At 37.1% G+C, this 14,201-nt stretch overlaps 1 protein-coding gene across 19 annotated transcripts in view; it reads right to left on the bottom strand.

Annotated features, from left to right (window-relative positions):
* The window catches only part of AWAT2 (acyl-CoA wax alcohol acyltransferase 2), a 181,250-nt gene that overhangs the window by 127,181 nt on the left and 39,868 nt on the right, over nt 1-14,201 (bottom strand). For all 19 annotated transcript variants that reach the window (XM_074359638.1, XM_074359635.1, XM_074359642.1 and 16 more), the window contains 2 exons: nt 4,493-4,618; nt 860-924 (listed from right to left, as the gene is read on the bottom strand). The gene's annotated coding sequence lies outside the window, so the exon portion shown is untranslated. The remainder of the gene's footprint in view (nt 1-859; nt 925-4,492; nt 4,619-14,201) is intronic.

Genomic DNA, 14,201 nt, shown 5'->3' with positions numbered 1-14,201 from the left:
CAGTATCCAGAATATATAAGTAACTTACAACTCAACAACAGAAAGACAGCCCAATTAAAACTGGGCTAAGGATCTGAATAGACACATTCCTCCAAAGAAGATATACAAATGAAAAGGTGCTCAGTTAATCATTAGGGAAATGCAATACAAAACCACAATGAGATACCATTTCACACTCCCTAGGATAATTATAATAAAAAAGACAGACAATAACAAGTATTCGTCAAGGTATGGAGAAATCAGAACTCTGAAGGCATTGCTAATGGGAACATAAAATGGTGCAGCCCCTTTGGAAAACAGCTTGGCAGTTCCTCAAAAAGTTAAACAAATGTATCATATGACCCAGCAATTCCACTCCTACATATACACTCAAAGAACTGAAAACACATGGTCACAAAAATTCGTATATGGATGGTCATAGCAGAACTGTTTATACAGGCTTACCTCATGTTATTATGCTTTGCTTTATTTCCCACCACAGGTAATGTCTTTTTTTACAGATTGAGAGTCTGTGGCAACCCTGTGGGGAGCAAATCTAGCAGCCATTTTCCCAACAGTATTTACTCACTTCATCTCTGTGTCACATTTTGGCAATTCTTGCAAATATTTCAATTTTTTTCTCTATTGTTATATTTGTCATGGTGATCTGCAATCAGTGATCTTTGATCTTACTATTGCAAAAAGACTGTAACTTGATGCAGCCTTAGATGATAGTATTTTTTAGCAATAAAGTTCTTTTTAATTAAGGTATGCACGTTGTTTTGTTGTATATAATGCTATTGCACACTTAATAGACTACAGTATAGTATAAACATAACTTTTATACACACTGAGAAACCAAAAAATTCACGTAACTCACTTTATTGTGAACTTCATTCTGTTGCAGTGATCTGGAACCAAACCCACAACATCTCCAAGGTATGCCTGTAATAGCAAAAAAAAAAGTGGAAACAACCCATAGGTTCACTAGCTGACGGAGAAACAAATGTGGTATATCTATAAAATGAAATATTATTCAACCATAAACGGAATGAAGTATTGATACATGCCACAACAGGATGAATCTTGCAAACATGATGCTAAGAAGCTGGAAACACAAGGCTCTATCTTATATGATTCCATTTTTATGAAATGTCCAGAATCAGCAAACAGGGATACAGAAAGAGAGACAGAAAGTAGATTAGTCACTGTCAGGGACTGGGGAAGGAGCTGATGGGGGAGTGACTACTAATAGGTATAGGGTTTCTTTTTCAGGTGATGAAAATATTGTGGAATTAGATAGTGGTGATGGCTGTACAATCTTGTGAATATACTAAACTCCACTAAATCGTACACCTTACAATGGTGAATTTTATGATATATTGTAACTGAGTCCAAGCTCATACCATGCACCACTCAGTGGGCCAGTGAGTTGAGAGACAAGGTGCTGGGGCAAGGAAAACTAACTTTATTCAGAAAGCTAGCAAACCAAGAAGATGGTGGACTAATGTCCTCAGCAACCATCTTGATTCAGGGTAGAATTCAAACTTCTTTTATGCTAGGAAGGGGGAGGCAGGAGAGGTTAAGATCAGGAAGTGATGTCTGAGGACCAGAAAGGGTCCAAGGAGGGTTGTGAAAACTCTTTGTTTTTGATCAGTAGACTTCGGTTAAACTGAGTCTGGTCATGATGTTCCTATAAATCTTGACAAGACAATCGTTATTTTATTCATACTTCTTTATCTCCCCATGGGAGGCAAGTTTTGGGTAAGGGGCTCTTTGCACCAATCTTAAGCTGTAAGCAAAATTCCTTTCGTGATTAACGTGTCTATGTGCAGGGCTAAGCAAAGGCTTATCACTCAGATGTTAAAGCAGCAGAAGAGATAGATACAATACGGAATCAGAAATGCCAAGCTTCTACTACAAACAAGAGGCAGGCAAGGGACCATGGGAGCAGAGGAGTCTGTCCCAAAGAGGTCCCCACAGGATCCTGCTTGGTTACTATATGAATTATATCTCAAAGAACAATTAGTATTTTAGTTTAAGGGGGAAAGTGTGAGCGGTATTAAAGTTTCAAAATCACAATAAAAAATTTTAATATTTTTATTTTGAAATGATTGTTGATTCACAGGAAGCTACAAAAATAGAGTCTATTGGACCCTTTACCCAGCTTCCCACAATGATGACATCTTATAAAATTGTAGTACAATAGCAAAACAGGAAATTGACACTGGTACAATACTGTTAATTAGACTACAGGACCTATTCAGTTTTCACCACATTTATATGCACTCATTTGTGTGTGAGTGTGGGTGTATGTGTGTCTATACAATTTGATCTCCTATATAGATTTGTGTAACTCCCATGACCATCATAATATAGAGCTATTTCATCACCATAGAGGAACTCCCTCGTACTATATCTGTATAATCATACACCTCCACCTTCATCCCTGTCCCCTGGCAATCACTGATCTGTTCTCCATTTCTATTGCTTTGTCATATTACACTCAACTCTCTGTATCCAAGGGTTCCACATCCATGGATTAAATTGCAGATCAAAAATATTTTGTCAAAAATATTTTCAGATAAAATAGTATTTGAAATATTCAGAAAAAAATTCCAGAAAGTTCCAAAAGGCAAAACTTGAATTAGTCACAATCCAGCAACTGTTTACATAGCATTTACATTGTATTAGGTATTATAAGTAATCTAGAGATTATTTAAAATATATGAGAATGGGACTGAATTAAACTTAAAAGCTTTGGCACAGAAAAGGAAACCAGCGACAAAACAAAAAGACAACCTACTGAATGGGAGAAGCTATTTGCAAGTGACATGACCCATAAGGGATTAATACCTAAAATACATAAGCAGCTTATACAACTCAATATCAAAAAAAAAACAAATGGGAAGAAGACTTGAATAGACATTTTTTTAAAGAAGACATACAGATGGCCAACAGGTACATGAAAAGATGCTGAACACTGCTAATCATTAGAGAAATACAAATTAAAACCACAATGATGTACACCTCACATCTGTCAGAATGGCCATCATCAAAAAGACCACAGATAACCTATGTTGATGAGGCTGTGGAGAAAAGGGAACCCTTGAGCACTGCTGATGGGAATGTAAATTGGTGCAGACACTGTGGACAACATTATGGAGGTTCCTCAAAAAACTAAAAATAGAACTACCATATGATCCAACAATCCCACTCCTGAATATATATCCGAAGAAAATGAAAGCACTAATTCAAAAAGATACATGCACCCCAATGTTCATAACAGCATTATTTACAATAGCCAATATATGGAACCAACCTAAGTGTCCATCAACAGAAGAATGGATAAAAAAGGTGTGGTATGTATAAAGAATGGAATATTACTGAGCAAAAATAAAGAATGAATGTTGCCATTTGCACCAGCGTGGATGGACTTGGAGGGCATTATGCTAAGTGAAATAAGCCAGACAGAGAAAGACAAATAATGTATGTTATCGCTTACATGCGGAATCTAAAAAATAAAACAAACCAGTGAATATAACAAAAAAGAAACAGACTCACAGATATAGAGAACAAACTAGTGCTTACTAGTGAGGAGAGGGAAGAGGGAAGGGGAAAGATAAGGGTAGAGGGGTAAGAGGTACAAATTATTATGTATAAAATAAGCTATAAGGATAGATTGGGCAACACAGGGAATATAGCCAATATTTTATAATAACTACAAAAGGAGTATTATCTATAAAAATTTTGAATCACTATGTTGTCCACCTGAAACTAATATAATATTGTCAATCAACTATACCTCAAAAGTAAATTAAATAAAATTTTAAAATAATAAAACATATGGGAGGATGTGCATAGGCTATATGCAAACACTATATCATTTTATATAAGGGACTCGAATAGTCATAGATTTGGGTATCTGTGGGGGTGGGGGACAGGGGGATCCTGGAACCAATCCCCCTCGGATTCCAAGGGACAACTGTATACAAATGGAATCACACAGTATGTAATCTTTTAAAATTGGCTTTTTTCACTAAGCATAAGACTCTTAAGATCCATCCAAGTTGTCATATATTGATAGTTCATCTCTTTTTATTGCTGAGTAGTAGTCCATGGTCTGGATGCACCAAAGTTTGTTTAACCATTTAGCCAATGAAAAACATTTGGATTGTTAACAGTTTTTGTGAAGATAAGTTTTGATTTTTCAGGGATAAATGCCTAGGAGGGCAATTCATGGCCTGTATAAGAAATTGCATGTTTAGTTTTACAAGAAACTGTCACACTCTTTTCTAGAGTGGCTGTACCACTTTACCTTTCCATCAGCAAGGTATAAGGCGTTATGTTTCTCTGCACCTTAGCCAGCATTTGGTATTGTCACTGTTTTCATTTTAGCCATTCCAATACATGCATAGTGATATCTCATTGCAGTCTTAATTTGCATTTTAGAGGGTCAGTGACAACATACCAAAAGTGATGCTATCAGCTAGAAATGCCTGGGGACACTCACCTGGGCCTAGACTACTTGTGGGCAGCCCCCACAGACATTTCCCTCAGTGGAGTCAATGTTGTGGTTGGACTGGCTCTTGTGGTTCTTATGATTGCAAGATGTACTTCAGCAACAACCATCAGGGAACTAAAAAAAAAACAAAACAAGATGCATTACTCACAGGTCCTGGAGGGTACATGGCACACTGAGGGCCACACAGTGAGGTCATGGGGGAAGAAAGAGAGAGGGGTGGGGGTGAGGTTGGGGGGGGAGAGAGAGAGAGAGAGAGAGAGCATGTGAACCTGGGGTTCTGTCTTTATTGGGGTTGAGGGTGGGGTGCTTAGGGTTTCATGGATTTACTCTGTTGGTGAATTTAAAACCCAAGAGCAGAAGGGGGAGGGTATAGCTCAGTGGTAGAGTGTGTGCCTAGCATGTGTGAGGTCCTGGGTTCAATCCTTACTACCTCCCTTAAGTAAATAAATAAATAAGCAAACCTAATTACCCCCCTCCAAAAAAAAAAAAAAAGAACTGACATTTAAAAAAAATAATTTACTAAATAAAATAAAACCTAAGAGTGGGAATTAGAGCACAGGAAGGGAAAAGCAGAGTCACTCATATACTATCAGGTTATTTAGGTCACCCAGAGCTTTCTAAAAGGGGAACTTCATGGGTGAGATAGCCTAGCTCTTTAGCTCATTGTGTAGCTGGCAATGTGTTTATTCGAGATGGATGTTTTTGAAAAGGATGGCTCAGCAATCAAAAGCTTAATGACAGGCACTTACAATAAAAAGCTAATTGTCAGGTATTTATACAACAATTTTCCTAATGGCTAATGATGTCAAATATCTTTTCATGTGCTTATTTGCCATCTCTCTAGTCTCTTCAGTGAAATATCTCTTCATGTCTTCTGCCCATTTTCTAATTGAGTTGATTAGATTTTTGCCACTGAGGATTCTTTATATAGTCTAGATACTAGTCCTTTGTTGGATATATGGTTCGCAGTTGCTTTTTCCAAGTCTGTAGTTTGTCTTTTCATCCTCTTAACAGGGTCTTTTGCAGAGAAAATGTTTTTAGTTTTGCTGAAGTCCAATTTATCAAATTTTTCTTTTATGAATTGTATCAGTTTCCTATTGCAGCTATAAAAAATTACCACAAATTTAGTGGCTTAAAACAACTAATATATTATCTTACACTGCTGAAAGTCAGGAGCTTGAAAAACAAGGGTCTCACTGGGCTAAAATCAAGGCGTTGCCAAGGTTGCATTCCTTCTGGAGGTTCTAGGAGAAAATTCATTCCTTGCCTTTTCCTGCATGTTGAGGCTGTCCAAATTCCTTGGTTCATGACCCTCTTCTAGCAAAGGTGCCACTCCAAACCCTGCTTCTGGCATCACATTGCCTTCCCTGACTCTTACCTTCCTGCCTTCCTCTTATAAGGACCCCTGTGATTACATTGGGCCCAACAGATTAGTTAGGCAATCTCCCCATCTCTTAATCATATCTGCAAAGTCCTCAGCCATGTAAGGTACAAATTCACCAATTCTAAGGATTAGAACATCGACGTTTGGGGGTTAAACATTATTCAGCCTACTACATGGATCTTGTTTTTGGTGTCATGTCTAAGAATCCTTCACCAAGCCCTAGGTCCCCAAGATTTTCTCCCATGTACTTTTCCAAAATTTTTCTCATTTTACACGTAAGCCCATGATGCATTTTGAATTAATAATTGGATAAAGTGTAAGGGATTAATAATTTTTTGATTATATACAGTGTTATCTTGAGCAAACAGAACCATTGTACCTACTCAGACAAGGCCACCAAGATGGCTCATGTCCTTAAAGTGTTTTTGTTGATAGTACCTGATCCAAAACAGAGATAGTACACATGCCAAAAAAGGAAACTAGAGCATAGTATCACTTACAAACAAAGATGTAAACCTCTTAAATAAGAATAAACTGGATTCAGAATTCCCTTAACAGAATGCTCCAGGCCCAGAAAGGTTTATCCCAGGAATGCAAATATGGCTAAATATCAGGAAATCCATTCTTATGACACAACAGTAGGTCAACAAAGAAAAACTATATGATCACCTTAATATATGCTTAAATAGCATAAATTAAAATTCAATGTCCATTCTTGATTAAACACTCTTTAAAAGCTAGAAACAGAAGATACTACTGTAATATCATAAATGGTATCTATCTCAGATCAGTAGCCAACATCAGACAATGAAACTCTATAGACATTTCCATTAAAATCAGAAACAAACCAAGAATGTACTTTATCAACACAATTATTTACTACTATTTTCAGATTCCTGGCCATGCCAATATCAAGTGAAACAGAACTGAGACAAATAAATACGAGAAAGGAGACAACAGAATTAGGTTTAGAGGTGTCTCCTTTCTTATCACAACTCAAATCCTTACTGTAACACCCAAACTGCTATTTACACTGATACAACATCAACTGATAATAGGCTGAGGTGTAGTGAACAAGGAGAAGAATAAGAACAGGGTAGGAGGGGTAGACAGGGATTCAACATAAGGTGTTAGTACGTATTTTGGATGCTATTCTGAGTGAGATGGGAAACCACTGAAAAGTTTTGAATGAGGAAGTCACAATATCTGATTCCCTTTTACAACACTCTTCACTTTTTGGGGGTCAGTTTTCTTCAAGTTTGACAAAGTTTTCACTTTCCCCAATATATGAGAAAAGAAATGCCAAATCAATAGAAAATCAAGAAAAGCTATAACTTAACATTGAAATATGAAGATTTTTTTCTGTTTTTTTACTTTTAAAATGACTCTAAAGAAATATAATATTTTGACTTTTGACTCCATTAATGCATAATGAGCCAAGCAATAATTTTGACAAAAACACTGACTCTCTTAAGAACACGTAACAATAGGCAGAGTGACATACCTACAGTCAATTCATCTTTGAAAAAGGAGGCAAGAATATACAATGGAGAAAAGATAGTCTCTTTGGTAAGTCATGTAGAGAAAGCTGGACAGCTGCATGTAAATCAGTGAAGTTAGAACACTCTCTCATGCCACACACAAAAATAAATTCAAAATGGCTTAAAGGCTTAAATATAAGGCAGGATACGATAAAACTCCTAGAAGAGAACATAGGCAAAACATTCTGACATAAATCGTAGCAATGTTTTCCTAGGTCAGTCTCCCAAGGCAACAGAAATAAAGGCAAAAATAAACAAATGGGACTTAATAAACTTATGAGCTTCTGCACAGCAAAGGAAACCATAAACAAGACAAAAAGACAACCTACAGACTGGGAAAAAATATTTGCAAATGATGTGACTGACAAGGGCTTAATTTCTAAAATATACAAACAGCTCATACAACTCAATAACAAAAAAAACAAACAACCCAATCAAAATATGGGCAGAAGATCTAAATAGACATTTCTCCAAAGAAGACATACAGATGGCCAATAGGCACATGAAAAGATGCTCAATATTGCTAATTATCAGAGAAATGCAAATCAAAACTACAATGAAGTATCACCTCACAGCAGTCAGAATGGCCATCATCCAAAGGTCCATAAACGATAAATGCTGTAGAGGGTGTTGAGAAAAGAGAACCCTCCCACACTGCTGGTGGGAATGTAGTTTGCTCCAGCCATTATGGAAAATAGCATGGAGAGTCCTCAAAAGACTAACAGTAGACTTACCATATGATCTAGCAATCCCACTCCTGGGCATATATCTGGAGGGAACTCTAATTAGAAAAGATACATGCACCCCAATGTTTATAGCAGCACTATTTACAATAGCCAACACATGAAAACAACCTAAATGTCCATCGATAGATGACTGGATAAAGAAGTGTGGTATATTTTATACAATGGAATACTACTCAGCCATAAAAAAGAATAAAATAATGCCATTTGCAGCAACATGGATGGATCTGGAGATGGTCATTCTAAGTGAAGTAAGCCAGAAAGAGAAAGGAAAATACCATATGATATCACTTATATGTGAAATCTTAAAAAAAAAATATCTACAAAACAGAAACAGACTCACAGACACAGAAAACAAACTTATGGTTACCGGGGGAGAAGGGCGTGGGAAGGGATAAATTGGGAGATTGAAATTTGCATATATTACTATATATAAAATAGATAAACAACAAGTTTCTACTGTATAGCACAGGGAACTATATTCAAAATCTTGTAGTAATCTGTGGTTAAAAAGAATATGAAAACGAATATATGTATGTTCCTATATGACTGAAGTATTGTGCTGTATACCAGAAATTGACACAACATTGTGAACTGACTATACCTCAATAAAAATATTAAATACATACATACATACATACATAAATAAATAAATAAATAGGAAAAGAAATCCACAAACAATAAATGCTGGAAAGGGTGTGGAGAAAAGGGAACCCTCTACACTGTTGGTGGGAATGTAATTTGGTGCAGCCACTATGGAAAACAATATGAAGGGCTCTTAAAAAACTAAAAATAGACTTACCATATGATCCAGCAATCCCACTCCTGGGCATATATCCATAGAAAACTCTAATTCAAAAAGATACATGCATCCCAATGTTCATAACAGCACTATTTATAATAGCCAAGACATGGAAGCAACCTAAATGTCCATTGACAGATGAACAGATAAAGAATATGTAGTATCTATAAACAATGGAAGACTACTCAGCAACAAAAAAGAATGAAATATTGCCATTTGCAGCAAAATGGATGGACCTAGAGATTATATTACTAAGTGAAGTAAGTCAGGCAGAGCAAGACAAATATCATATGATACCACTTATATGTGAACTCTAAAAATGATCCAAATGAACTTACTCACAAAACAGAAACAGACTCACAGACATAGAAAACAAACTTATGGCTATCAAAGAGGAAAGTGGGGAGGGATAAATTTGGAATTTGGGATTAGATTATATATAAAATAGATAAACAACAAGGATCTACTGTATAGCACAGGGAACTATACTCAATAGCTTGCAGTAACATATAATGAAAAAGAATATGAAAATATATATATGTATAACTGAATCACTTTGCTGTACATCAGAAACACAACATTGTAAATCAAGTATAGTTCAAAAAAATTTTCTTAAATAGGCAGAGTGAGCTATCTAAAGAAAACATTTCATCCTAAACAAAGTATACTTTTGTTTTAACAGCTACAGCAAGAGAACTGTTTGCTACATCATAATTGGCGTAGGGGATACCTGCAGATCTTGGCACAGAAGCTCTGTGCCAAGCTCTCTTCAAGTTTCTGGAAACATTAACTGAAATCATTGAAGAGAAAGGCTACTATTTTCAAACAGGTGTCTAATATCAATAAAGCAAGACTTTTGTAATCTAATGCTGTCACAAATCTCCAATGGCAAGAAGTATAAATCAACACCTGGCTAGAAAGCAGAGGTAGTTGAATTGTTAGATTCTTTTTTGTTTTTGTTTTGTTGTTGTTTTAATTTTTTTATTTTGGGGGAGGAAGTAATTAAGTTTTTTTAATTTATTTTTTTGGAGGAGGTGCTGGGGATTGAACTCAGGACCTTGTGCATGCTAGGCAGGCACTCTACCACTAGGCTATAGCCTCCCCCTCAAAATGTTAGATTATCAAAGGAACTCAGCCAAAAACTTTTCATTGAAATAGGAGAGCAAAGGGTCACTGTTTGAGTTGCCATAGAAATCATCCCGCTCCAAATATTTACCATGTGTCAATATGCAGCTCATCAACCATAAAAACTTTCCAGAAAGATGACCCTATTTTAAAATGCACTTGGGGTAGGGTCTAGCTCAGTGGTAGAGTGCATGCCTAGCATGCACGAGGTACTGAGTTCAATCCCCAGTACCTCCATTAAATAAATATATAAATAAACCTAATTACCTACCCCCCCAAAACAAAACAAACAAAATATATATAATGCACTTGGAAGGTCATAAGCGTAATAAAGAATGCTTATATTTACTTGAAGAATATTTAACAGAAAAATATGACATCTTCATTCCAAACTTCAAGGACTATATTTTCTTCTTTTTTAAAAAAATTGAGATGTCTTTCACATACCACATAATTACCCTTTTAAAGGGTACGATTCAGTGGTTTTTCATATTTTCATATACTCATATATTCACATGGGACATCTTAAGCAAGCCCATGAGAAAAAATAACCTCCCCTCAAAAGAAGCTGACACAGCATTTCTATTTAGTGTTTTGTACTACATAGTTAATAAAGATTTTTAAAAAGCATATATTTGGATTTTCTTTTCTTTTTAATTTATTTTCATTATCAATTTTGGTATCTTTATACAGGTGGGTTTTCAGGAACAAATTAGAATGTATTATATTGCACCAAACATGATATAAATTTACCTTATGACAGCTTAATGCCTGAACTTGTTCCAGGAATCAATAGGCTACAAGTTATTTGCAAACAGTATGATTGTTTAATTTAAAAACTCCAGAGAATAAACTAAGAAATTGTTAGTACTGATAAGAGAGTTCAATCAAGTGGCTAAATGCAAGATAATATACACAAAAATCAACGTTTCCTGTATAATAATAATCAATCAGAAACATGAAAGAGAAAACCCACAGGCTCAAAATGGTGTCACTTGTGCTAAAGTCCGTTATACCAAATCTAAGCCCATGAAAGCTAACCTAATTGCAGTTTTGCCCTTCACCAGAAATGTAATCTTAATCAACTAGTCTCAAATATTCTGGTCAGTACCAATGAGGTAACCTGTCACATGGGTCCTCTCTATCTACCTGGCCCCTCAAGAGTAGGAAGAGGCAATTTGCTAGTTCTGTTCCCCACGAAAAGTAGATGTCCTGTCCCCAAATAACCCTTTCTTTTCTTTTGTTATTGATTTCCTTGCCCTACCTTCCTCTCTATAAAAGCCTTCCATTTTGTACTGCTCCTGGGAGAGTCCTTCTAGTTGCTAGATGGGATGCTGACTGATGCACGAATCACCCAGTAAAGCAAATTAGATGTTCAAATTTACTCCGTTGAATTTTGTTTTTTGACAGGATTCAGTCTCTCTGCTTACAGTTCCCTGATGGTCTCTTCCCTCAGGAGAAAATGGAGCAGGCTTCCTCAGGGCTTACAAAGATTTGTCCTTGACCCTGGTGCTTTCTAGGCCAAAGCAAGACCTCAACCCAATGGACCAACACTATTGTCTGAGTGTGTAGCAAAATCAGTGGCCAAGGTCCCTCAGAATTTGTTGAGCTGAAGAACTGAGTGAGTCTCTGGACAGACATCTCTGAACAGGCGTCCCTCAAGCATGCTACAGGCCCAAGCTCACTTCCATCCTGTGACTGCCTAACAAGAGGGTACCACGAGAAGGTGAAGAAGTGAGAGGGAAAATAGATGAGGGGGAGGGTTCCTTGTTGTGGGGTGAGAGGAGACCTTCAGACTCACTGCCACCCCCAGATTCAAGACTATCACAGGGAGACTGCCCTTTGTTAGGCCTCCGCAGCAGAAACCACCAGTCTCAAGGCATAGTGTCTGAGGAAAAGCTAAGTTTTTAGAGCCTAATCTCTGGCTCTCAGGACCTAGTGGACCTTTTTCTCAATAACTAGTTTTCCTCTTTTCCCCAGTAACTGGAAAACAACTGAGTTTAGGGACGGCCTAGGACAGGGAACTGGTGAGTCACAAAACAGAGCAGTCATGCTGATAGCTGCAGGGGGACTCCACCCCCTTGACAAACCCAGTAGCTTGGAGACACGGCCCCAAAACATCTGTGTAAACAAGACCTCCCCGAAGGCAAGCAGAGTCTGGGAGATGCCTCAGTCCTTATCCCCAAGATCTCTCACACCATATGACATATACAGGTCATTACAGCAAACACTGCTCCTAGAGGATTAGCAGTTCAGCAAATGTGTCAGCCTGAATTGCTCTCTGTGCCACAATTGATCACGACCCTGTGCTTTCGCTATTTTAACAAATGCTTATGGAGTTCCTACCATGTGACAGGCCCTTTTCTAGAGGCTGGGATTGGAGCACTGAATAAAACAAAGACCCGGCCCTCACCAAAAAGATGAGGTGAGAGAGGTAGATGGGGGCTAGATCAAGTCAGACCTCATAAGACAATGTGATGATAGCTTTGGATTTTCTACTAAGTGAGATGAGGAGTTGTTGGGAGGTCTAATATTTTTTATTATGAAAAAATTTAAACATACACAAAACCAGAGAGAACAGTAATAATGACCCTCCATAAATGTATCACTGAGATTCCACATTAAGATACTACCCCTCGCTTCATCTATTCCAACTTTTCCTTTTTTAAGCTGAAGTGTTTTAAAGCAAATTTCACCCTTAAACATGTCAAATCTTAAAAATATGACCATTTTCTCACATAACAATAGAGTCGTTATCACCCCTAAAAATTAACTATGATTAAGGTCCTTAGTTTCCATAGTATCATCTAATACTCAGTCCATGGTAAAATTTCCCTAATTGCCTTCAAAATAGATTTTTTTACATTGGTTTATGATGTCCCATAAATTATTTTCATCTGGAGCCATCCTCCCTCTCCCCTCCCTCATTTTTTTCAGACCATTGACTTCTTGAAGAAACTACCACTGTCTTATAAAAGGTCCCATATTCTGGATTTGTCTGTTAGCTTCCTCAGTGTCCTTTAAGTCGTTCTTTATCCTTTCTATTTCCTATAAGCTGGAAGGTAGCCAGAGGCTTGTTTAGATTCAGGTTCAATTTTGAAGGTAAGAGTACTTGGTAGGTAGGTAGTTTACATCGGGGATATCCCCCTTTCAGTGTTTCTAAGACTGATTTAAGAGTGGGTGGTAAGACTCTGACCTGTTGATAGTAACATTCCCCATGAACCTTCACCTCATGGTTTTAGCAGTTAGTGATGATCGTTGTATGACACAATTATTTCATCAGAGGTTGCACAATGATGTTTTTCTACTTCTATCATTCCATCCACACATATTAGCACACACAATGCAGTCTATTGATAAGCTTCACTTCCAACTCCATCCTCTTTAACCTATTCCTTCCCTCTCTCTACAGGGAAGAATTTTTGTTACTTTGGGGTTTTTTCCTTCTAGAGTTCTTTTTACAATTAGAAGCATTTATATGCTATATTTGTATGTATACATATATATATATTAACATTCGCCCTCTTCTTAACCAAAGGTTGCATTGCTATATGTACTATTCTGTATCTTGCTTTTTTCACTTAAAGCATATCCTGGAAATCACTTCATATCTGTTTCAAGATCTTCCTCATTACTGGTTTTGAGCAGGGGAAAGGCAAAATTCAACTTATAGTTTAGAAGTTCCTTCCTTCAGCTCCTTGTAAAAAATCGAATTTCAAAGGGCAAATACCAAAGTAGGGAGAGTATTAAGAGGCTGCCATCTTGGATTGGGCAAATAAAGGCAACTCCCTAGGGATGGAGGGGCCTGGGCCACTGACAACTTCACTGAGTAGACCAGAACAATAGCCACCTTGCGGTGCCTGCAAGAGAGAGAAATGTATCTTTACCTTATTTAAGCCACATTTTATTTTATATCTCTGTCGCAAGCACTGCACCTACATCCTAACTAACAAATCATTCTTATCCTAACATGCTCTGATTGTTACAACTGGAAGTCAAGACAACTGGCTTCTTGTCTTAACTGGACCTTGAGCAAAGAAGAGGTGAGAGGAACAGCATGAGTGAGGTTTCAGAGGCTGTGTAATTTGGCCTTTATCTCAAA

Source organism: Camelus bactrianus, chromosome X (genome assembly GCF_048773025.1).
Source record: "Camelus bactrianus isolate YW-2024 breed Bactrian camel chromosome X, ASM4877302v1, whole genome shotgun sequence".
Classification (NCBI taxonomy): Eukaryota; Metazoa; Chordata; class Mammalia; order Artiodactyla; family Camelidae; genus Camelus; species Camelus bactrianus.
Note: the sequence above shows the minus strand (reverse complement) of the source record. Positions and strands in the feature narration are given on the sequence as shown.